This window comes from Chiloscyllium plagiosum, unplaced genomic scaffold (assembly GCF_037043375.1).
Source record: "Chiloscyllium plagiosum isolate Xiang-an unplaced genomic scaffold, Cpla_swu_hap1 HiC_scaffold_2, whole genome shotgun sequence".
NCBI lineage: Eukaryota > Metazoa > Chordata > Chondrichthyes > Orectolobiformes > Hemiscylliidae > Chiloscyllium > Chiloscyllium plagiosum.
In genome coordinates this window covers 41,495,626-41,521,938 of record NW_028270140.1, presented here as the reverse complement: position 1 = coordinate 41,521,938, position 26,313 = coordinate 41,495,626, and the positions used below count along the sequence as shown (strand labels likewise).

The 26,313-nt window shown below is 38.4% G+C and overlaps 1 protein-coding gene across 7 annotated transcripts in view; it reads left to right on the top strand.

Moving 5' to 3' along the window:
- LOC122562539 (leucine-rich repeat and immunoglobulin-like domain-containing nogo receptor-interacting protein 2) overlaps window positions 1–26,313 on the top strand; it is a 740,273-nt gene that overhangs the window by 100,941 nt on the left and 613,019 nt on the right. For 2 of the 7 annotated variants that reach the window (XM_087996372.1, XM_087996352.1), the window contains exon 3: window positions 22,836–22,942. The exons of the other annotated variants lie outside the window; for them this stretch is intronic. The gene's annotated coding sequence lies outside the window, so the exon portion shown is untranslated. The remainder of the gene's footprint in view (window positions 1–22,835; window positions 22,943–26,313) is intronic. 7 annotated transcript variants of the gene reach the window in all.

Sequence of the window (26,313 nt, the reverse complement as noted above, 5' to 3'; positions counted from 1 at the left end):
GAACTTTATCTTCCCTCTCATTTTGATAAGGACAAAGTGAGGATTGCAGATGCTTGAGAGTCAGTTGAAAAGTGTGGTGCTGGAAAAACACAGCAGGTCAGGCAGCATCCAAGGAGCAGGACAATTATGTTTTGTGCATAAGCTCTTCCTGATGCCCAAAACATTGTCTTTCCTGCCCCTCAGATGCTGCCTGACCTGCTGTGCTTTTCCAGTACCATGCTTTTTGACTCTCTCATTTTGATAAGTTGAGTGAAGTTGATTGAATTACAAATTGAGGGGTACAAGGTCAATGGAGGAAATTTTTTATTTATTGTTTATTTCATTTTCATATGATAGAGTCCACCATTTATAATTTTAGGTTAATTTATGTTGTATAATTGCAATGGTGGCCTTTCTTACATTATAAAGAGGCATTCACATTCTCCAGAGGAGGGTATTACGACCGGAGGTGACTGCATGGAGCAACATGCAGAATAAATAATCAGAAAGCGGATTGCTAGAGGAGTATAGTATTCATCTATGCCACTCCACCTTTATAGGGCTCACCAGAAGAAAGGATGGTTGTTGACATCTTACTGAAGATCCTCATTGTTCTGTTTTGAGGAATGAGAGCAGAACATGAGGCAAAACAAAGCACTACAAGAAGAATAAGTTGGCATCCTTTTGATTTATTCCAGAAGAAGATGGTGAATGGCAACTGGAGCAAGATTTTGCAAAAGTTTCTATTTATTTTCAGCTAAGTATTAAAGGCACACATCTCCCAGTTAAACAAGGGAGTGCTGTGGGAAAGAGGAGTTCCATTTCATGGGGCATTGACATCAGTTTTGGAACCGGGGTGGGGGAAGGGTATGGATCTGGACCGATGGTTCAAGTGGAGACTGTCCCAATCTGGAACCAGTGTTCTAGTGAAAAAAATAAGGTGGTCACTGGGACTTTAAACTAGTGAGTCAGGGGAAAGGAAAAGGAAAGCGACAGGAGGTATGGTGGTAAATAAACAGGAAGTCAGTAGGTTAGCACGTGCAGGATGGTTTAAGTACAAGGTAGACCATAAAAGTAGTAAAAATGACAGATAACTTAGGAGATGTTATTAGAGACGTTGGAAATCATGAGAGTATGAAAACTAGCATAAGGCACTTTATCTGAATGCTTGTAGCATTTGTAACGAGGTTGATGAGTTAACAGCACAAATCATCGCAAATGAATATGATTTAGTAACCTTTACAGAGACATGGTTACCTGGTGGACACAGCTGGGAATTGGATATCCTGGGCTATCAGACTATTCAGAAGGACAAACAAGAAGGTAAGTGAGGTGATATTCAAGGATGACATTCGCGTGGTGCTGAGAGATGATATAGTTTCTATGGAGAATAAGGTTGAATTCATTTTGGCGGAAATTAAAAATTCTGAAAATAAAACATCACTGAGGTGTAGTGTATAGGCCACCAAATAATAACATGGCACTGGGGTGGGCAATAAACAAAGAAATAACTACTGCCTGTTAAAATTGCATGGCAATTATGGGGGATTTTGACCTACATGTTTGGTCAGGGTAGCCTTGAGGATGAGTAGATTGAGTGAGTGTATGTGAGTTTTGAGAAGATTTATAGCTCAGGTTGAGGTTCTGGATGTAGGTAAGCTCGCCAAGCAAACCTACATCCTGAGATTGAGAGCATCTGTGATAGTTTTCTTGAACAGGATGTAATGGAACCGATGAGGGAGCATGCTATCCTAGATCTGGTCCTGTGTAATGAGACAGGAATAAATAATGACCTCATAATTATGATACTCTTGAAAGGAGCAATTACAGTATGGCTGAATTTAGAATACAAATGGAGAGTTTGAAGATAAAATCCATTACCAGGGTCCTGTGCTTGAACAGGAGACTACAACAGGAGGGGCAACTTGGCTAAAATAGACTGGAAACAAAGATTTTGTGGTGGGACAGTTGACGAGCAGTGGAGGACTTTTGAACCAATTGTTCGAAGTGCTCAGCAAAAGTATATTCCTGTGAAAATGAAGGACCATAATAAAATGGGTAATCTGCCATTGGTGTCTAAGGAAATAAGGGAGGCTAACAAATTTTAAAGAGAAGGCATACAAAGTGGCCAAGATCAGCGGGAAACTATAAGATTGGGAAAACTTTAAAGGTCACCAGAAAGCCACAAAAAGAGCTATGAAGAAAAGTAAGGTAGAATATGAGAAAAAAACCAGCACAGAATAAGAAGACCAAAGCAAAAGTTTCTATAAATATATAAAATGAAAAAGAGTGGCTAATGTAAATGTTGGTCCTTTAGAGGATGAGAAGGGATATTTAGTTAGGGGATATGATGAAATGGCCCGAGCCATTGAACAGGTATTTTGTATCAGTCTTCACAGTGGAAGACACTAATAACATGCCAGTAATTGACAAAGAAATGAAGGTAGGTGAGGACCTAGAAATAATCATTATTACTGCAGAGGTAGTGTTTGGCAAGCTAATGGAGCTAAGAACAGATGGGTCTCCTGGCCCTGATGGAATGTATCCCAGGGTACTAAAAGAGATGGCAGGAGAAATAGCCAGTGCACTTGTAATTTTCTAAACTTCACTGGACTCTGGGGTAGTTCCAGCAGATTGGATAACAGCAAATGTTACGCCACTGTTTAAAAAGGGAGATAGACAAAAGATGGGGAATTATAGACTGGTCAACTTAACTTCTATAGTGGGGAAGATGCTTGAGTCTAAAATCATGGAAGAAATAGCAAGGCATCTAGGTAAAAATTGTCCCATTGGGCAGATGTAGCATGCATTCATGAAGGGCAGGTCATGCTTAACTAATCTTTTGGAATTCTATGAACACATTATAGCAAGGTGGACAATGGGGATCCAGTAGATGTGGTGTATCTGGGCTTTCAAAGGGCCTTCGACAAGGTGCCGCACAAGAGGCATAAGATAAAGATGCATGGCATTACAAGTAAAGCATTAGCATGGATAGAAAATTGGTTGACTAACAGGAAGCAAAGAGTGGGGATAAATGAGTGTTATTCTGGTTGGCAATCAGTAACTAGTGGTATGCCTCAGGGATCAGTGTTGTTACTGCAATTATTTACAATTTACATAGATGACTTGAAGTTGGGGTCCACGTGTAGTGTGTCAAAGTTTGTAGATGACACTAAGATGAGTGGCAGAGTAAAGTGTGCAGAAAACTGTGAAACTTTGCAGGGGGAACATAACACTTTGGGCAAAGGCCTGGCAGGTGGACTGCAATGTTAATGAATGTGAAGTCATCTATTTTGGTAAGAGTAATATAAAAAAAGATGATTACTTGAATGGTAAAAAGTTGCAACATGCTGCGCTGCAGAGGGACTTTGTCCTTTTGCATGAATCACATGGTCAGTATATAGGTATAACGATTAATTAGGAAGGCAAATGGAATTTTGTACTCCATTGCTAAAGGGATAGAGTTTAAAAGCCAGGAGATTATGTTGCAGCTGGTGAGGCCATGGAGTACTGCATGAAGTTTTTGTCTCCTTACTTGAGAAAGGATGTACTGGCACTAGAGGGGGTGCAGAGGAAGGTTTACTAGATTAACTTTGGAGTTGAGGGGGTTGGCTTATGATGAGATACTGTTGACTGGGATTATATTCATTGGAACTTTGAAGAATGAGGGGGGATCTTACAGAAGCGTATAAAATTTATGAAGGGAATAGTTGAATTAGAAGTAGAGAGGATGTTTCCACTGGCAGGTGACACTAGATCAAGAGCGCATAGCTTCAAAATTAGGGGGAGTAGATATAGGACTGAACTGAGAAGGAACTTCTTCACTCAGAGGGTTCTAAAGGAATTAACGCTATGGAATTCCCTGCCCAGTGAAATAGTTGATGTTACTTCAGTAAATATTTTCAAAGATTAGAGATATTTGTTGAACAGTAAAGGAATTAAGGGATATGGTGTGAGGGTGGGTAAGTGGAGCTCAGTCCTCAAAATGATCAGCCATGATCTTATTGAATGACAATGTGGGCTCAAAGGGACAGATGCCTACTCCTGCTCCTAGTTCTTAGATCTTAAACAATCAGTTTGTGTCAATTCACAAGTCTTAAGTGAATTTCCAGTTGTTGTCCACCATTGCATACAATTGAGCATGACTCCAGTACAAATAAGATTCCCTTATCTTTAACCAATCAAAATAACAACAATATAAGACAAACTGTTAATAGTCTTGGCACAGCATTATATTGCAAAATGACTCAGCAATTTCTTTGTATAAGCATTTAGTTTTGTAAAACAATTTAAACTTGCATCCACTCAATTAATTTCGAGATTTTCTTTCACTCAGCATTTGTTTAATGTCAATGCCAACAGCCAACATGGTCAGTCTGTGATATTTTCTCAGTCACACCTTTTGTAGAATTGAAATCATCTTACAGTGAATGAATGTCGATATAACCTTCAGTTAGACAATATTGGCTTTTTACAGAATCTTTTTCAAAACATTTGACAAATAGAATCCTGTATTCACTGCCTCAAAATTGCCAGTATTTCAGCAGATAAAGTACTGCTAACCCTTTTCATTTTCTTAACTTGCCAAGCCAAAAGACATTACCCATTTTCATCTGTGATAAATGGTATGAAACCATCTATACTAAAACATCCTTCCAGCAAGGCTATCATATGAAGCATTGCTAAAAATGATTAGTTTCAAAAAGAATGTATCTTTCCAGATGTAATTCTTTTCTCGTGTTTTTACCTAAAAACATTCTCCACTTTTTCAGATGCTTCATCATGGTAATTAACTCCATTACAACAAAACTGGCAAATAGCCTGAGTGCCCACCAATTCAATTCATCCATCAAGCATTGCAATTGTTGTCTCTCTAGACATAACATTTTATTTCTCTGGTTACTAACTTAATTTCCCCAAATGGGATAGCATTTCATATATAGGATTGTTGATTTTAAAATTTATTCTAGTTCTACTCTCTGCTTAACATTTCAAACAATATATTTACAACCCACACTAGTCTGGCTCTGATGTTTTAAATTCTACTCTCATCTTATTAATAACACAATTTTCACATTCTTCAGTACACCTCATAAGACCTCACAAATGTCCATAAGGAAGTTTTTCTTTGTTACCAACAAAACTTTGTGGTAACTGCTTTTAATTGAGCGTGGCCTATTTTGAGAAAAACTGACCTCAGTGAACAAGATTGCTCCTTGGAAACATCATTTGTGCAATAGGAAAATGATACTTTCCATAGTTTTCCTTCTACATTATCTGCCTCTGGGTACTCTCTCTGAAAAGTGTTGCTCTGCGAGTGAATTAATGCTTCCTTGAAAATGTGGCCATAAAACAAACTCAAAAGATTTTCAAGATTAACTTTTATAGCTGTGGGTGTATCCAATCTAATATGTATGTCATTCTTCAAAGCCTCCAGCAACTAACCTAATTTTAACTTCAAATTCCATCTGCAAAAGCTTTCACAATACAACAATATCCATGCCACAAACATGATTGCCACTTCTCTGAATACTCCAAATAAACTCAATTTTTTGCAACTGTTTGATTTCACAAGTTTTGCTACAATTATTAATTTATTCTCATGTTTATTGGCAGCCCCCAGAGCTTCTACTCTGACCTTCATATTATTGTGTAATTTAGTTAAGTATCATACCTATTTGTACTTTCATGTCTGTTGGGACTACTGCCAGATCATCCTGTTGCACTTTTGAGTTCTTCCTCTGAGTGATCATTTTCTAACACATGTAATTCGTCAACATATCATTAGTTCTTGTCCTGTACATATTTTAATCTTCATTCTTTGTATCCTGTTTGCCAAAGCATGAACATTGAATATTCAGATTAATGGTCAAGAACCAAGGTTTAAATTACTTAGTAATTTTCATGCACTCCGAACAACAAATCTTTGAATGTGACTGCTGTGTTCAGTGTAACATGATAATGGCTCTTTATCTATGGTATCTTGTTCGTTAGTATCTCCTTCATAAAACACACAAGCACTTAAGGTGCTTTTTTTTAACAAATGATAACTGCTCAGTGATTTTGTAATTTACATGAATTCTGAGGAATGACCTTAATGGTTTAAATGTTATGTTTGATAAGTGCTATTTTTCCATTCTAACAACTTACAAAGGTATTTCCATTTTTCTGTTATCCTGTCTTTTGCAACACAAATCTCAAATTTAAATTCATCCTTTATTGTTCTGAGTTTTCTCTGAACCCAAGTATTGATTAAAAATCTTTTCCCTGTCCAAAAAGAATTCAAATTTTCTGAAAAACTGGAACAACTTGTAGAATCTAATAAGATTATCGCACAGCACAAAAGATAATTCGGGTTTCAATTTGGGACTAAAATGGGAGGACTAAACTCTTGAATCATCAAGTAAATTACTTTGTATAAAGTGCCCTGGCCGGAATGATTCTCAATTTGAATTTTTTTTGGAACAGTTAAAATGTTCTACGGCATTTTGTCGATCAGAGCATAGAAGCCATTGCTATATTCACGACCACCATATCTGTGGTCATATAACTCTGAATTCATTGTTGACAACTTCTGCAATTGAAGAAAAATCTAGGAGATGATAATATTCTCGTGCATTCTCTACTGTAACATCTCAAGCAGTGAGATGTTATGCCACTGAGACAGACGGCTAACCCATATCACACTTTCTATCTCTGTAAAACTAAACCATTTATGATGCTCAAGACTGACCCCAACGATTCATAACCAGACTTTTGAATAACCAATCCCAGACTCTCTGAATAATCAATTCCAAACACTAGTTTGAACCTTTAAAAGACTAAACAATTTATTAACAGCACAGTATCTTTAGCAGAGTGAAAGAAAGCAGCAACGTAATCTAATTCAAACCAAAAAACTTGTCTTCAGCCCTATTCACACAAAAGAGAGGCCAGCATACGTTGTTAAGGGATAAATAAAAGAAGATGATAACTGGCCCAGATTACTTTGTGTTTATCATTGTTCCAAAAGCACAAATGGTTTCTTGGTCAATTTTCTGAAGATGTTGATCAAAGTAACATTTACAATCCACTCAGATGAAGGCAGTAATGCTTAAAACTTAATTTTCAATTTTCTGGCCTTCCAAGAGCTGCTCATAGTAGGGAGCTTTCAAATCTTATGCTGTATTGTGAATAGCCACATTCTTCTATTCACCAGAGGAAAAAGAAAATTAATCTCTGATCACTCCCTGACTGACTGACTGACTGTCTCTTCTATAAGGTTCCAGTTTCTGCTTGAGCACGCTATCTTTTTCCAGACTTGCTGGAGCTAATTCTCAGTTAATGATCTCATTAATATAGAATCACCTAGAGTGTGGAAGCAGGCTATTTGGTGCATCGAGTCCATACCAACCCTCAGAGCAGCGCACCCAGATCCACCCCCTACCCTATCCCTGTAGTCCTGTATCTCCCATGGCTAATTCACCTAGCCTACAATATCCCTGGACACTGCGGACAATTTAGCATGGCCAATCTACCTAACCTGCATATACTTGGACTGTGGGATGAAACTGGAGCACCCAGAGGAAACCCACACAGACACGTGGAGGATGTGCAAACTCCTCAAAGAACAGTTGCCCGAGGGTAGAATCAAACCCAGGTCCCTGGTTAATAGCCAACTTCTGTTATTTGTATAAACATAATGCTCTTCCCAGTTACGAAGCATCTGCAGAATCTTTTGATTAGTAACTACCCTGCAATTAACTTCCAGCCCTGGCCTCTCAATTGAACAGAGCTTGATGGGTCTGAATTCATTTTAATGCCAGGCACCCCAGAACCCACAAATTTTCTTTAGCTCACAATTTACCGCTTCAAATTAAAATTGGTAAAAGACTAAAATAAAAATAATAAAAACTCAGCAAGGGATCTAACAAGGTCAACCTCCAAGCCAGTCAGCACCTTTCCATATGCGGTTTGATGTGTTGCTTTTGAAATATGGTGTTCCTGCCTCCATCCTGAACAGAACAGAAGAAAAACAATGTGCTTTCTTTTTAGCAATACATGAGTTTTGTACTGCCAAGTGACTATTTTATCCAATATTGTCAATACGAGGCCTGATATTGTTTTTGTCTAGTTTTGTTTGGATTTTGTGCCCTGTCATTCCATCAGGTCTTGGTTTCTATCTCCCATTTATGTTAAATTGTATAACCATTGCTGAATCCTCAACTGTCAACATTCTGTACATTACCATTGACTAGATATCCCATGAAAGAATAAAGTCAGTTGTTGTAAACTCTGGCAAATGACCAACGTTTGTATATGGATCAGCAACAAAAGCCTCAGCCAGTATATGTCTCGACTGTGGCGGTCAGCTTCTATACAATTACCACCATCGCTTATAAAACCCTGGCTACCTCAGTCAGTGAGGTTGGATGTTTGGATATTATGGGTTGATATGACTTTCTGTAATGAATGGTTTGTTTCACATGTGTGTCATCTGAGGATTACAACCATATCACATTGACTGTGATGCTTCAAGCACTGAGTGATGCTTTAGCAATAAGTCAAGAAGCATGTGAAGTTTGACCAAGAATGACAAACAAGCTAGAAAATTAAGTCTGAAAATTGAATTATACCTGGTTGCTTTGAGAATTCAATGTTTGACTTTTAAAATGGCTTACAGTAAAGGAAATCTTCTTGCAATTAGGTCTTTATTAGAAGACAGGTTCAAACAGAATAAAATTATACCAGCAAATTATTCAAAATTGGAAGCCTTGTTTTTTGCAAATAAAATTTTCAGATATTTTTAAGTTTTGATGCGACAGAAGTTACAATATAACTTATTTGAACAAACCAGGGGACCAGGGTCTTAAGCAACTTTTTTTTGTCTTGTCTTATGGGGGTCATTTGGGCACTTTTTCTTTCCTCCATTGCTGCTACTGGAATCTGTAATGGTTTCATTTATCCATATGGCTGCTATTTCAAACTGGCTTGGGAACTAAACCACTGTTACACTGCTCTGAGCAGGTACCAGACCAACCATTTCTGCCACATCTTGCTGTCCACTCAGACCAAAACATATAGTGAGAGTATTAGGACAATTAGAAGGCTTTTCTGCCCCAGAGACTATTGCACTTTTCAATTACTTCATAGCTAATCTATGTTTTTACTGTTCCATCTACTTTGGTTTCATAATCATTAACATTGTTATCACGAACAATTAAGTTGTTTTCAACTTGCCTCAGCTGAATTAACCCTAATTCTAAGGTTAAAATTTTATTCTGGACTCCCATGATACAGGAAATAGTTCTCATCAATAGTCTACATCAACTTGAAACTTAAGCTCTGATTCTTTCAATTCATGCTGGTTAATCTGTATATTGCCAGCATTTGCTGTTTTGATATCTGATTCCTAGCATTTGCAGTTTTGCTTTCATATTTGAGAAAATGGTTCCATTCTTTCCACCATGCTGACTTTGTTGATCTTATTTTTTCTAATATTTTAAATGCTGTAGTTGTACCAGTCTCCACCATATTCCTCTGGCAGCTCATTCCATACACGTGCCACCCTCTGTGAAAAATTTGCTCCTCTATACCCTCTAGTTTTGGACTCTGCAGCAGTGGCAGTCAGCTGTGCAGGTTTACTACTCTGCTTTGTCTCTCTTCCTGCTGTTTTGATTTTTATTTCCAAAGTTCCAAAACAATGCAACAGCTTATAAAACAGTAATTACTGCTCCAAGCATTCATCAAATGTCTTGATCTGTTTTAAGAGTTTCAGCCTTTCGGGCATTCTATGACATGAATGTTGTTCTAACACTTAATGAAACACACTCATTCCTTCAGAAAGACACAAATGTGAAGTTTAATTAGTTAAACATAAGTCTTTCTAATAATTAGGCCATCATCTGACCACTGACTTTTCAGTAGAGCAGACTTCATATGTTTCTTTATTTCCTATTTTACTTTGGCTGACTCAGCAAATTGTAAGCTCATACTTAGAGCCATTACCATCAGCATCCATTGTTCCTGACTGCAACTGAGATGTAAACTACATGTTGTCACAGCAACCCTGATGACCTAAGTGAACTCCAACACACTATCAGCAACAGAAGATCAGTGTTACCTACAAAAATATTCACTTTTTATATGTATCTGTACCCTGTTTGAAAATCGGTTTAAATTATGTTGAAAACCTGCAGAGAATTTATCAATTACTGATACATACCAAACGTTCACTGTTCTGGAGGGAGGAGGGAGGGTGTGGGATGGGGAGCTCCTGGCAAGCAAATGAGCCCATGCTACTGCTGTACTCATTGAACAGATGCCGACTATTGGGAAATCAGAATGAGAAAAATTATTGACTAATATATTTCCAGTGAGGTGGTGCAGAAGTTAAAATTTAAAAGGAAGTGCATCTAAATTTACTATTTTAAAAAAATGTAGAATACATTTGAAAAATTATCAAATTACATGTGCAAGAATGAATATGCAAAACATAAATGAAATTCAATTTTATTGCACTTCAACAAAAGCTGACTTCATATTTGTAGTCATGATTTGGAGGTGCAGCTGTTGGACTGGAATGGACAAAGTTAAAAATTACACAACACTAGGTTATAGTCCAACAGGTTTGTTTGAAGTCCACAGAAGTGTCTTCTCATCCTGCTCCACAACCGCATGATGAAGAGGCAGCACCTCGAAAGCTAGTGCTTCCAAATAAACCTGTTGAATTATAACCTGGTGTTGTGTGACTTTTAACTTCATATTTGCATATTGCATTGTTTGTTTTGAATTTTTTGAGCTGTGATAAAATAATAGACACCATTCAAAAGGAAGGCGATGCTGTGATCATGTCATGAATCTGTACCTAAAGATTCATATATACTTGGCTGATTAAACTGGGCACTCTTAATTTACTAGATAACTAATTCTGGATGCATGTCTCTACTTGTGATATAATTTATACCAGTAGGGATAGATTTTTGACTCTATGTTCTCTTCAGGATCCAAGCTCAATCACGTTGCTGCTCACTCCACCTATCTTAAAAATGTTGCTTATTGGTATTATCTATCAATCCTTGTCTTTGGTATGTAAAAAGTAGTGTATACTGGGGACAGTAAATTAATTGTTAGTTAGATACATCAGCAAGAATTATACCAATTAAAATCAGCATAGTCTTTGGAGAAAATACATGTGCTTTTAAGTTTGAAATGTAGGGCTCCAGATACAGATGGCCCTCAATTTTACTTAAACAGTTTTATCACAGCCGGAGGGCAAAATCTGTGCAAGAATGAGATTTAGGCAGCAGGATTTAAGAAGCAATCTGCTACAAAGGAAAAAGCTTTTCATCAAAGTGGCTTTCCCCATGTGCATGCATTACGAACACCCATACTACGGATGCGAGCAAATTGTCTTATCAAAAACAGATAGAACTTGACAGCATTAGAGCTTAAATGGAAACAAGAAAGTCGGGAAATGTAATTTAACTGTGAAGGCAATTGATCTGCTGTGTCCACTGTTATATCTTTTCCTTTTTGTATTAGGGAAAGTTACATAATTAGATGCTAGATGGCAGAGAGGGGCATTTGATTTTTTAGCAACTAACAGCATAGTAACAGATCATCCATCCTAACTGTTTCACACTGGTGAACAAGCTCTATGGGCTACTGTCATTCGCTTATGAAACCTCAACTAGCTACAGCAATGTATCCTCTTTTTAGTTTGTCCTTCCTTTTTACATTGAGTATCCAAGCTGAAATTGATGCTGTTGAAATCTCGAGTAATACTTTATTTGGACCTTCCTCTCAGCATGTGTGTTACTTTACAGTGTCAATATATAGCTGAGTGTTTTTGAGAAATTCCCTATTATTCTTATCAGCGTGAACAAAATGCAAAGACACCAAACCCTAGAAATTCAATGCCCAATTTTTGGGCACAGACTGGACACCTCAGCAATGGATATGGTGGACGGGTTGCATGCTTACTTCATGTTGGAGGTGTGACAACCATTTAATTCTTTTTAAAGGTGGAAAAAGAGGGGTCCAAAGCATATTAAAATAAAATGATTTAAACAACATGAAGCATCAAAAGAGTTATCAGCCACAATTTGACACAGTCATGTAAGGAAGTAAAAAGGTAGAAGTCCAAAAGCTTGGTGAAAAGTGTATCTTGTCATGTTGTAATGTAGCAAAAAGAGTTTGAGATGCAGGGAGCTGCAAAGGTTAGTGCCTGGGCACTGTCAATGTTGGACCAAAGAAAACTGGGCATGCACAAGTGACTTGATTAGGTTAGATGACCTACAGTGTGGAAACAGGCCCTTCGGCCCAACCAGTCCATACCGACCCTCCGCAGAGCAACCCACCCAGACCTGTTTCCCTCTGACTAATATACCTAACAATATGGACAATTTAGGATAGTCAATTCTTCCAACCAGCACATCTTTGTGAATGTGGGAGGAAACTGGAGTACCCAGAGGAAACCCACGCAGACACTGGGAGAATTGCGAACTCCACATAGACAGTCGCCCGAGGCTGGAATCAAACCTGGGATTCTGGTGCTGTGAGGCAGCAGTACTAACCACTGAGCCACCGTGCTGCCCCTTAAATAGGAGTGCCTCAATATTCTATTAGTTATAAGGCCGGAGGATGTAATTGACCTATTGGGAACTGAAGTTGTGAAAGATGTTATAGGAAATGACATGTGAATTTTGAAATTGAGATATTTTGGACTGAGAGTCAATGTTAGTGAGTCGTGGGTAAACAGGATTTGTATAACACGTTTTTATGTAAGTAACTGTACAGATAAAAACAATCTGAAATATGCAAGGGAAATTGCATTTAGCTATGTACTCATGTGATGTGGGTATAACTAGTTGTAACAGCATTTGTTGCCCATCTCTAAATGCCTTGCAGAAGGTGAGCTGTTGCCTTGAACTGCTGCAGTCCTTGAGTTGTAGAAATACCCATAGTGCTATTAGCAAGAGAGTTTTAGGAATTTGAACCAGTGACCATTAAAGAATAGTGATATATTTCCAAATTGTGGTGATGAATTACTTGCAAGGAAACTTGCAACTCGTGCTGTTCCCAGCTTACCTGCTGCCCTTGTCCTTCTAGATGGTACAGGCAGTTGGCAAAGACTTGGTTAGTTTGTGAAATGCACAGTGCTGCAGTATGTGTCAAAGGTGATGGGATTAAGTGTTGAAGCAGTGGATAGGGTGTCAATAAAACAGGATGATTTATTCTGGATGGTGTCAAGCTGCTTGCGTGCTTCTGGAGCTGCAATAATCCAGGCAAGTGATGAGTACTTGCACATTTTTATATGGGGAGGGAGGAGGTGGATTACTCACCTCAGAGTTCCTCACCTCCGACCTGCTGTAGCAGCTGTTGCACCTGCATGGCTGATTCATTTCAGTTTTTGCTCAATGATAATGGTTGGGGGGGTGGGGGGGTGGTGTTTAGCAATAGTTAATACTACTGAATATCAGTGGTCATCCACTTTGGTGGTAGCAATTGTCAGATATGTGTAGCATGAATGTTACTTGCCACTTATCAACCCAAATCTGGATGTTATCCAGCCTTTCCAGCACATGGATTTGGACTGCTTCAGTATCTGAAGTGTTGAAAATGGTGCTGAACAACTTTAATCCTAAGTGAATGTCTCCACTTCTGACCTCATAATGGAGGGAAGGTCATTGATAAATCAGATAGATGTTTGAGACTAGAACACTATCCTAAGGAATTTCTGCCTGTTCAGGTTCTGAGTTTAAATAGGCCGAAAATTGATTGGACAAGTCAATTCATTCTCATATGTATTTACATACTCTTATTTAAACACAACAGGATGCAACAAATAATATAACTCCATGTTTATAAAAGGAAATGTGACAAAAACTTACAAAGAAGCATGTAATAAAATGAGGGCTAAAAATACAGAAAGAAATTGAGGAATATCAAGTGTGTGATTGGAAGGTGGGGAAGATTAAATGTGAATTAGAGGGAGAAAAGGCAAATATATATTAATTAAAATGAGGGCTTGTGTAAGCTTATTGAAGGGAAAATGAGGTGAGGATCACTTTAGAATGAAAAAGGAAAATGGTTGAGATTATTTGGCAAAGATATTAAATAAAACATTTAATGTCTTGTTTTAGTAGTGTTTGTGGAAGTGAGAATGTAAAGGATAAGTTTTATGGATAACTGTCAAAGTAATTGGATGTTTTTTTTAAAAAAAGACATGTAGGAAATACCACGAGAGCTTGAATAGCACCCATTTGGCATTGAAGGATGTCAGAGAGGAGATAGCAAAAGATCTGACCACAATTCTGTAATCCTTCAGTTTCATAGCAAGGCTTGCATGCTTGAGAGTAGCCAACATAATACTTTGTTCAAGATGACACAGTGGAACAAAACAAATAACTTCACCGGTTAGCTTTGTGTCAGTTGTGGATAATAGTATGAGATTCATAATTCAAGATTGTATTGAGCTGCCAATATTAATGACAGTTTCATAAAACTGTTTACCATTTGGATAAATAAAGTTTATAAATGCAATGTTAAGCTTGATAGGAAAATAAAATCGAACATTCAGAAAATCCAGACTTTATAAGTGAATTAAATATTGATAGATGGGTAGAAAACAGAGTTTGAGTAGGAGTGTTGCTTAAAAAGAAAATGGGTTGGATATTATGTGAGCTTTAATCTGAACACTGGAGCAAAATAAAGCATAGAGACAATACAAATGTCATGGGCTTTCCTAGAAACAAAAGAGAATACTGAAAAGTGGTAAAGTGGCCAGGCAGACCACTGATACCTCGTAGTTAGCCACATTAAATTGTAAGACTGGGAACAATGGCTTGTATTTAATGGGAAAAAATGAAGGGAATAAACTATCGGAGCCTTAATCGTTCAAATAATAACTCTGAATTTTGAACAGAAGTTGATTTCACTAAGGAAAAACTCCTGCAGCATTTTGTGTTTAATAAATGATCTGTAAAGCAAGAAGAAATGCTGAATATGTGCCAGGATTGATTAGAGACGAGCTAGTGTAGTCTGTAAAGGTGGATGCAGCATTATGGAAAATGTTTTGAAATCACAGTATGCAGTGCCATTTTTAAAAATATCATTTATGGCTCAATGCTGGCTAGGTCAATAATTATTGTCCATCCTTAATTGTCCTGGAGAAGGCGGATGTGAGTAACCTTGAACTCCTATTGTGAAGGTGCTCCTGCAATGTGTTCGACAGGAAATTACAGGATTTGTCTGAGTTAATAAAAAAAAAGTGGATTAGGGGTTTAGATAGGGTTGACCATGAGAACCTTTTTCCACATATGGAGTCAACTATTACGAGGGGGCATAGCTTTAACTTAAGGGTGGGAGGTATAGGACAGATGTTAGGGGGAGATTCTTTACTCAGCGAGTCGTGAGTTCATGGAATGCCCTGCCAGTAGCAGTGGTGGATTCTCCCTCTTTATGGGCATTTAAACAGGCATTGGATAGGCATATGGAGGATAGTGGGCTAGTGTAGGTTAGGTGGGCTTGGATCGGCGCAACATCGAGGGCCAAAGGGCCTGTACTGCGCTGTATTTTTCTATGTTTCTATGTTCTATGTTCTATCTTTCAAGTCAAGATGTGCCACTTGGAGGAGAAAATGGTGTCACTGGTGTCCTTAAACACCTACTGCCTTATCTTTCAAGTAGCCTGCACTAGCTAGTTGAGTTGCAGTCAAAATTCTTCATGTTGCCAAGATGTAAAGTATGCTTATAAAGAGGGACAGGAGACTGTGTTTAAAATGGGGAAGTGAAGCAAAGAGAAGATTTAAGAGAGGCTTTAAAAATTATGAAAAGTTTTGACTGAGAACCGATTACTGTCTGAAAAGAATCTGAGCATCAAAAGGTCACTGATTTATAATTGACAGAATTTTCTTCGTATGATAGGTTAACCAAGCATGAAATCCTTTAGAAAAGTGAATAGTTCAAGCAGGGACGATGGCATCCATCTAGAAAGAAAAGAATAAATAAATCTTCAAACTATAGAAAGATATAAAGATATCTGTGAATTCAGGGATTAGGATTAGTTTTCAATTGCTCTAACAATGGGTCAGCGTAATTATAATCTGAATAAACCAATTTGTGTGCTGCAAACATTGCATTTATGTACAGCAATACCCAATGACCATATTCTATCCAATACATGAATCTTACAGGTGAATATATTGGTGAAACCATTTTCCATTTTGAAATGAGAAAAAAGATGTAAATTGTAACTGGAATGTATGTCCTGCTGCAGAATGTGATTAAATTAAGCATTTGCAATTTGGAGGAAACTTGTGACATGTACCTTGATGGTGGTCATGTTTCTCAACAGCTTCATTTAGGTCCAGAGCCTCTAGGCATGTAGAAACTGGACTCATTCTGAGTTTCTGGGTGCTGTTTCCTCCCACATGCTCAGCTTTGTTCACTTCTGGGAAATTGACTTTGGAGGTTGCTGTGGTGTGCCAATGAGAAAAATGTATCTCTTCGCCAATACCTTTTATGACTTTACTAGCATATCCTGGATTATATCCAATTCATTGCTTCATTCAGGCAGTGTCTTAAGTTAACCAACCCCTTCGATGCTTTGACAGCCAAAGATGTGCTGCCCTTTAGAATTCTAAATCTGTGTGGATATCGCACCTCCGAAAGGTGAATTTCTAATCATTGTCATTCTGTCTCCTAGGAGGTTGTGTTACCTCTTGTGATTAGAGGCAGTAAGGCCAGTCACTTTCTGGCTCTGTTGTGCATGATATTCTCTAAGGAATTCCAGTCTTGCTGTGGAAAATCTCTTGCTTTGTTTAATGGATATTACATAAATCTTTAATCTTGAGGATCATGCTGAATTACCAGCAGGAAGTTACCAGCTCGTGGAAACATTGTAAATATTACAAAAGATGTCATCTCAGAATTAAAAACCTTGCAGTCATTAGGCTCCTAGACTAAGAGTGCTCAGAGTGATGCAGCATATGCTGTGATTCGTTTTCTTGCCTTCACTGGCTCAATGGAATCAATGACTGGAAATGTCAGTGTAGTTCCAATTCTTGATTTTTTTTTTAAATGGGCAGGCAGAACCAGGAAGTGGCCTTTTGTTTCAATTTTGGTAAAATTATCAAAGGGATCATAACAGATGCTATATTTAATCACCTCCACATACAGATACTACACCTAACTTAACTTCTGAAAAATCTCCTGTCTTCCAAATAAGATTGAAGATTTTTGGTGAAGTCATCAGATTAGCCTGGATAGGTAACAAAGGCTAGAAACCTCACAACCTTCTGAAAAAAATTTGGAAGAGTACTTCAAATATCATTCAAGGTTATGGGACAAGTGTAGGAAAATTGGGATTAGCACACATTTAATGGCAGTTATGTTGGTGCCGACTCGATGGGTCAGAGGGCCTTTTCTGCTCCATATGAGTCAATGAAATTAACATAAGAAACTAGTCTGGTAGACATTTTTCCACCTGGACTTTCAGAACATGTTTGTTTGAACCAAGTCAAGGTGATCTCTCAGGGTGCAGCACCAGTGATGTCAGCTTGTAGTTCAGTAGTCAATCATATTGTAAGTGTTCTCTCACTGCAAACTTGAAAGAACAGCCATTTCATATATTTCTTATTTCCAGTGTTTTCAGAAAGCAAGAGAAGTCCTGTTTGGATTAAGGCACAAGCTAAAATGTAAACATTTTTTAAAAAAAGAACAGTTGGCAGGTTTCTATTGTCAAGAAAAAAAATGACAGTCCAAGAATAAAAAGCAACAACACTGTTTGGGGCCAATTCAACAGCAATTATGCAGTTACTAAATCCACTTCCAGTTATGGGAATGGACTGGCAACAAAATCATAAAACTCCTGATTAAAGTCAGAGGTTTATGATATTTCATATGCACTACAGTAATAAATTCAGGCAGTGATTTAGAACTTGATGCAGGCTAAACACTTCCTGTATTAGTTCTGGATGGAAGGAAGTATGCCAAACATATCTTGCAGCTTTTGGTGTGCACTCTTCTAATATATTGGTTCAGTTTTTTTCTCTCAGTGGCATGGTTTTGTGGGTTGGCTGACATTTATTTTGGCTCTTTAGCCTCTTGCTATCTGCGATCAGAGTCATGTCAATAGTCGACATGCACTAACGATATTTTCTTTTTAACTGTCCAGGTATACCTCATGTGAACATATTTCTGCGTGCACCATTGTTTTATTTTCCCCTCTATCCCAAGGCTGCTGCTCACGTTGCCATTGATTTTGGAGACTTTGACCTTCCTGTTTTTTAGCCATCACACACAGCTTCATATTCTTGGCTTTTATCTAAGCCAAGAAGTTTTAAAATGGATGTTTTTTTTCCCCATGGTCTCACTGAAATCCATCTACAATATGCCCTGTTTCTTATATTTATAATCTCACTGTACTACAGAAGTGAACTAACTCAAGCTCAGCTATTAATCTGACTGTTGGATGCTAAGACACCAGCTACACCTTGTTTAAAAATGCAGAATTTTCTAAGCAGCTTTCACACGCCAGTTGATTGTCATCTCATGGTTGAGTAATCTCGAGAGAGAAGTGTTGTATGTTGGAGAGTGAAAGTGTCTAAATAGCACAACCTCCAGGAAAAAATGGAATTAGTTTCACCAAGTGCCAGGATTGTTACACTTAACTGAGCTTGTGTGGACTTTAACTGTTGATGTTAATGTTACTTGGATAATTATAGAGAATTATAGACAACCGATTTGTTGTCATTGTGAGATCTAGGCCAGTGTTTCAAGTGGCTGCCTCAAACTCAAGATAAAGGTGCTCTCAGCAAAGGTAGAGGACATGTGACCATGGCAAACCAGTTCATAAACTAAGTATAATTATGTTTCTCCAAGCACACTCTTATTCATAAAATAGTAATAAAAAGCAATGCATGCACATTCAGATGATGATTCTGCAAAGAACAGTAACGTACTGGTATAGACTAGGCCAGACCATTCAAAACATTCTTAAGCAGGCAGCCCCAGACCATAACTTTGTAATTTGATTCAGTAAGTGTTCATTGAAAATTATCCAGAGTAAGATAGCTAGGTTGATTACCAGGTCTTAAAGCAGATAAACACTTACTCACAAAATTACACAAAGAACAGAATAAAGAACCATCCAACTCGACTTAATTATGCTGTTCCAAATATACACAACAGTCCCAATAAGCAAACTCCCTTTAAAAGCCAGTTTAAATGGAACACATGCTTACAGGTTGAAGTTGAAGGGCAAAAGAGAGTAAGTTTCCACACAGCTCCCTGTTGAACTTCCCAGTTTAAGACTGTACTAAAACTGCTCTGCTCTGCTCAGCTCAGCTAGAGAGCTGACCATTCCCCTTTCATTAGACAGGTCACATCTAAAACATGACCACTTTGGCCTGAAGTCTCATCTGTTTACACATAAACAAAGGGCCTTTCAAAATCCTTTTCATCTTTGTACCAAACCAGACTGAATGGAGTCCAGCCCGGTTTATTGCCCCTGCGAAGAAATTCAAGAACAGAGTCTCATTGAGCGAAGGAACAGCTTTTAGGAAAAAAAAGGGGATGAACTTTGTGACAATACATTGCAAATGCTTTGGAGCAGCTAAAAACATCTTCCTCAAACTGCATTAAAGTGTCATTTGGGTGGACTGCAGTGGTACTTTGTCTTTCCCAAAGGAATGATGAGTAAAATTCTCATCAGTAAAGTCAAGGCACCCTTTCTCAGTTTGAAATTTGGATTAACAGTCTGGATGCAAATAAGACTGGCCTTGCTGCATAACTGTCTCACTGGCATCAAACTACAAAGAGATTTCATTGTCATTGTACTGCCTTGGCACTGGCACTCTCGTCATTTGTTTGATTCTAGTGAAAACTTCTTGTTCTGTGACCCAATACCACTGCACATCCTAGCAGTGAATTTGCATAGAAGTTTATACTCTAGTATCAAATTAAATCTTGGCATTACATGCACATGCTGCAAGCACACACAGACACACAGACAGGCGCGTGCACACTTTTTTCGTACATATACTACATTTGGAAATGCATAGAGACAAGGTTCTCAAAGTTTGCAAGATGAGGAATCCAGATCAGATGGCAACAGGGATTATCTGTGGTATGGATGGATCATCTTATGCGCAAAGGTTATAGAGTCATAGAACACAGAAGCAGGTCTTTCGGTCCATCTTGTCTATGCCAGCCAAGTTTCCCAAGCTAAAATAGTCCCACTTGCCTGTGTTTGGCCTTTATCCCTCTTAACCTTTCCTAATCATATCTCTATCCAAATGTCTTTTAAATGTTGTAAATGTACTTGCATTTATCACTTCCTCTGGTAGTTCATTCCACATACAAACCAACCTCTGTGAAACAGGTTGGGACTTTACTCATTGTAGTTGAGAAGAATGAGAGATGATCTCATTGAAGCATATAGGATTCTTATAGTCTTGATTTAAGGTAAATGCTCAGAAGGTGTTTCCCCTCATGGTAGAGTTTAGGACCAGAAATCACCGTTTCAGAATAACAGTGCCAGTTTAAAATTGCGATGAGAAGGAATTTCTTCTAAGGGTTGATTGTCTTTGGAATTCCTTGCCACAGAACTTTGAGGACAGAGATAGGTTCTTGATCAATAGGGGAATCGAGAAGGGACAGGAAAGTGGATAGGAGGAATGTCTGATCAGCCATGAACCTACTGAGTGGCAGAATACGCTTGAGGGACCAAACAGACTAATATATCTGTTCCTATTTCCTTTGATGTTTTGAATTTTTCCATGATGAGACACCATTTTCAGTACAGTGATGACTATCCTCTGAAAATGGTAGATCACATGTACTCTGGGGTTTTCTGCCTTTCTCCCACATGAAGAGAGAGGAATGCTGTGTGCAGGCTGGATGTTTTCACTTCTAACTATTCTTGGCACTTAAACTTTTAAAACTCTGCATCTCAAGCAATCAATAAATGGTTGTCAGACAGAAATCCTGTGAACGTGAAAGACTCTCAATGATGTACAGCCCTCACTTCTGCCTGTCCTTCTTTCCATGCAACAGCATTTGTATGGTCAGGCTCAATAATATGCAGCACTTGTTTCTCCAGTTAAAGCACTCCAACTTCCAGTTGTGAAGCTCGTGATAATGCAAGAAGCATCTGACTTGACATTCACTAGTCAGTCGTCATTATCGTTCTAAGTCACGGTCCTTGATCCCCTTTCAGCCTGATGGCTTCAATTTGTTGTATGATTTCATGATTCCTCAGACATCAGCTAACATCTTTCAAGCAGCCACCTCTGTTACCTTGGTTTGCTTCTTTGTAGCTAAACGTGTGCAAAGTGATTCGGCTCTTTCAGTGGGAACACTGCTTTACCCAACACTGGACATGCTTCCTTTTTTTTCTCCTTATGTCCTCCTCCAATATTTGCATCTTACCTTCTGGCCTTGGTATTTTTGGTGTCTTTTCTACAATTATTTCTTCCTTTTTTGTTTTTGTCCATTTTGCCATTCACATTCATCTGGTATTGTGTCCCAGCACAATACAAAGCCTCAACTCTTCTCCCATTAATACTAGCTATGGCTGAATACTGACTACCTCACAACTTCTGCACATATTGATAGTTTTCTTGACAGTAAACTTCTCCCCTCTCAGTAGCTGTGTTGCCAGGGCAGGATATGTTATGCCCAAGGCAATCCTATCTCTGATTCAGTTGTCCAAATTCGCAGGATTCATATACCAGTGTGATCACATACTGATCAATAGTTTTCCCCTTCCTACCACAAGATCTGATGTTGGATAAATTCTGTTCATGAATAACACCAGTATGGGGTCCAATGTGTATCTTCAAATCTTCTAAAATCTCTCCTGTCCAGCTTTTCTGCTCCCCATTGATATCAAGGATGTAATATATCTTTGAGCACTTTGTTTCCCAAGCACTGATATCAAGGATGTAATATATCTTTGAGCACTTTGTTTCCCAAGCACTCTTAAATGTTCAAATGTTTGAATTCATTCTGTTGCTGTTTCATTGGATTTCCACTGAGTGAGGGAGGAGGTGGATTACAATTCTGGCTCCTCATTGTTAATTTCTATTGCAGCAGGTAGTGGAAAGTTCATAGTCATTTTGACTTGCGCAGAAATTAAAAGTTGGAGACTGCTGTGTTTTTTATTTGCTGGCTCTCAGAACTGAGGAAGGGTCACCTGTTAACTCTGATTTTTCTTCACAGATGCTGCCAGACCTGTTCAGCTTTTCCAACAATCTCTGCTTTTATTAATTAAAAAATCTGCAGTTCTTTTGGTTTTTTTCAACTGAGTTTGGCTGTCAGTAACTGCATACAAAATCATTTGCAGCAAAAGTAGACATAACATGATTATGGTAAACCAACCGGTATACCAAGAGCAGTTGCATTTCTCTCAAACAACTAATGTGATGCAAGTTGTTAAACTGCTCGCGCGTTGTCGATGCCTTTGATCCAAGGCAACGAATCAAGGTATTTTGTTATTCGGAACTGTGTAAACACACACAGCTCTACTTCCTGAAATAAACAGATTGCTTAAAGCACTATATCCAACAGCTTTGAAATTTCCATTAGTACATGTGATCAGTGATTGGTGCTCTTCAATGTTTTAAGTAGGTAGTTGTATATAAAGACATTGCAGCAAATAGGAAAAATAGAGTAATTAGAATTGTTTAACGAATTCTCAAATTTTGCTATTGACCATTTATAGTTTCAAACTTCTGTAAAACTTTAACACTCTTAAAGAATGGCAGATGCCACATGGAGACAGGTAAAGTGCCTATTTTGAAGGTCGTGTTGTTTTCATTCCAAAATATGTTGTGGATGACCAACAATATGCATCACTCATGATTTTAGAAACTGAAGACAGCTGGAGAAATAAGGATTGATACCATGTTGACCAGCAAAAACGCATCAGTGCAGGAAATGCAATGACAGCCGGCTGTGTCTGACTACAATGGAAGGTGAGGTAACTGGGCGAGAAAAATATCTTACTGTCAGTTTGTATTTAGTTTAAAGGCTTCCTATTATCCTGGAAATCAATGGTGTTGTCTTTTCTATGACCTCAACTAGGTTCTTGTCTCATCCTGCTTTGTGTGTTTTAACTGTTCTGGAAAACTTCTCACTCAAAATGTAAATTTTCCTCTGATCTTGTAAATATTCTGTGCTTCTGACAGAAAAATAATTCCTTAGGTGGTTTAGAGTTTGTGCTCTGTGCAGCCGTTACTGCAACTGCCAAGCAGTGTAATAAGAATTGATGCTAATTGTATGTGCGGGCAATTAGCAACAGAATATTAACACACTATTCAGACCCTGTTATCCTGAAGGAAGTTGATTAATTGTATTCTTTTTTCAAAGTGCAATTTATTGTTCCTTTGTTATAGAATGGGTCATTGCAAGAGTTCACTGAATTTTAAAAGGAAAAAGCTCTCCGAAAATATGGTTAGCTCTTATCTGTTTGCAATCATGTAAATTGCATTGAAAAAATATTAGATTACTTTAAATTACTCTATATCAAAAATTAAAGATAATACATTTCCGTTGGCATCATCGAAGGTAATATCCGTGACTATCATTGCAGCTTCTCTTTTTTAAATTAAATTTATGATTTTACATTTCCATGGTTACATAAAACAGAGCACCTTGAATTATGGTCTTTCATGGAAAATTTGGATAATGCAAGTCATTGCTGAGGAGCAAGAACATTTTCCATTTGCATTACCTCCCTAAATGAGATTGTCAGTTGAAAGGGTTCTGTGTGTTTGATCTGCAGCTTTATGAGGAAGCATTTAAAAATATCATTTCCAAAGGTGAGCAACGAATGCTTTATCCTGTGCATCATCCAGCATCTCCATTCTTCAATGTCATGCCTTCTGCCATTGCAACCTGCCTGTTCCTCAGCTCAATTAACTCATGCCTGTTCCAGTCCACACTTACCACAATCAGATTCACTCCCAATTTCAACCTGATACACAGAGCTTGAAGAATTTGAATTTCAGAGAACTAAAGATTAGAGTCTTCAGTCAATGCTTACCCAAATTACCTGAGGCAAAGTGGTTCCCCAAAGTCTTCAGACTCACTTAAACGATTCATTTTTAAACATATGCTTGTTATTGTTCCCCTTTTAGATTGAATATTTTTTTCATTTAGCACCACCAATGTAAGACATAGTTTTTTTTTCTTAACTTTCTCAAATCTATTTTATAGAACATAGAGGTTTACAAGGCAAGAGGATATCAATCAGTCCTTCAGACCTGGACAAGCTCTTTGCAACAGCAATTCATTCCAATGTTCTAACTTCAACTGACCTTTTCACTGAAGATTGAATGATCTATTACTTCAGTCATTGCCACTGGAAAAGACCATATGTTTCAAGGATTTTCTGAATGAAACAAGTCTCCTACTTTTTGTCTCTCATTTCCTATATCTTTTCTCAGGTGACTGGAGCTGCTCTAGATTACAGCCAAACTATAGCTTTTTGCAAATTTATTGTTCCTTCTTTTCTCTTAAATATTACATCCTCATTTGTCAAACTCACCTGCTCTGGGACATTTTAATAACTTTGTTCATTTGTAAGCATATTGAGTTATACGTTTGAATGATTGTTTATGGGCAAAGGATAGGCTGACTGCAGAAGGCAGGGATTGGGGTTCAAGGGGTCTTTTTCAGGATGGCAGCTGGTAACTGGTGGAGTCCTGCAGAGTCCAGTGTTGGGACCACAACTATTTGCACTGTATACCTGGATAAAGTAAATGTGGGGATTGTTGCTAAGTTTGCAGATGATGCAAAATAGGTAAAGAGACATGTAGCATTAAGGACAGGCTGAGGTCTTGGACATTCTAGGAAAGTGGGCAAAGGTTTGGCAAATAAAATACAACGTGGCAAAGCATGAGGTTATATTTTTTGGTAGGAAGTATAGAGACGTAGATTATTTTCAAAATGGGGAAAGGTTTCAGAATTGTGAAGTTCAAAGGCACTTAAAAGTCCTTGTTCAGAATTCTTTTAAGGTTAACATGGTTCATTTGGCAGTTAGGAAGGGAAATGTAATGTTAGCATTCATTTTTAAGAGGGCTAGAAAACAAGAGCAGAAATGTGCAATTGAGGTTGTATAAGGTTCTGGTCAGACTGCACTTGGAACATTTGTGAGCAGTTTTGTGAACCATATCTAAGGGAAGATGTGCTGGCATTGGAGACTGATAAGAATGATCCCAGGGATGAAAAGTTTGGTATTTGGGGGAATGGGTTGAGGATGCTGAGTCTGTATTCAATAGAGTTTAGAAGGATGTGAGGGGATCACATTAAAACTGTCAGAATATTGAGAGGTCTGGAGAGTGGATGTGGAGGTGATGTTTCCACTGGTAAGAGAGGTGAGGACCTGGGGGCACAGCCTCAGTGAAGGGGTAACCTGTTAGAACTGAGTTGAGGAGGAATTTCTTCAACCAGAGGTTGGGGACTTGTGGAACTCATTGCCGAACATAGAACATAGAACATAGAAGAATACAGCGCAGTACAGGCCCTTGGGCCCTCGATGTTGCGCCGATCCAAGCCCACCTAAACTACACTAACCCACTATCCTCCATATACCTATCCAATGCCCTCTTAAATGCCCATAAAGAGGGAGAGTCCACCACTGTTACTGGCAGGGCATTCCATGAACTAACGACTCGCTGAGTGAAGAACCTACCCCTAACATCAGTCCTATATCTACCCCCCCTTAATTTAAAGCTATGCCCCCTTGTAATACCCGACTCAATACGCGGGAAAAGGTTCATACTGTCGACCCTATCTAACCCCCTAATCATCTTGTACACCTCAATCAAGTCACCCCTAAACCTTCTTTTCTCTAGTGAAAACAGCCCCAAGTGCCTCAGTCTTTCCTCATACGATTTTCCTTCCATACCAGGCAACATCCTGGTAAACCTCCTCTGCACCCGTTCCAATGCCTCCACATCCTTCCTATAGTATGGCGACCAAAACTGCACACAATATTCCAGATGCGGCCGTACCAGAGTCTTATACAACTGCATCATGACCTCAGGACTCCGGAACTCAATTCCTCTACCAATAAAAGCCAGTACGCCATATGCCTTCCTCACCGCACTATTTACCTGGGTGGCAACTTTCAGAGATCTGTGTACATGGACACCAAGATCCCTCTGCTCATCCACACTACCAAGCATCCGACCATTAGCCCAGTACCCCATCTTTTTGTTATTCTTCCCAAAGTGAATCACCTCGCACTTAGCTACATTGAATTCCATCTGCCACCTTTCTGCCCAGCTCTGCAGCTTCTCTATATCCTGCTGTAACCTGCCACATGCTTCCTCACTGTCAA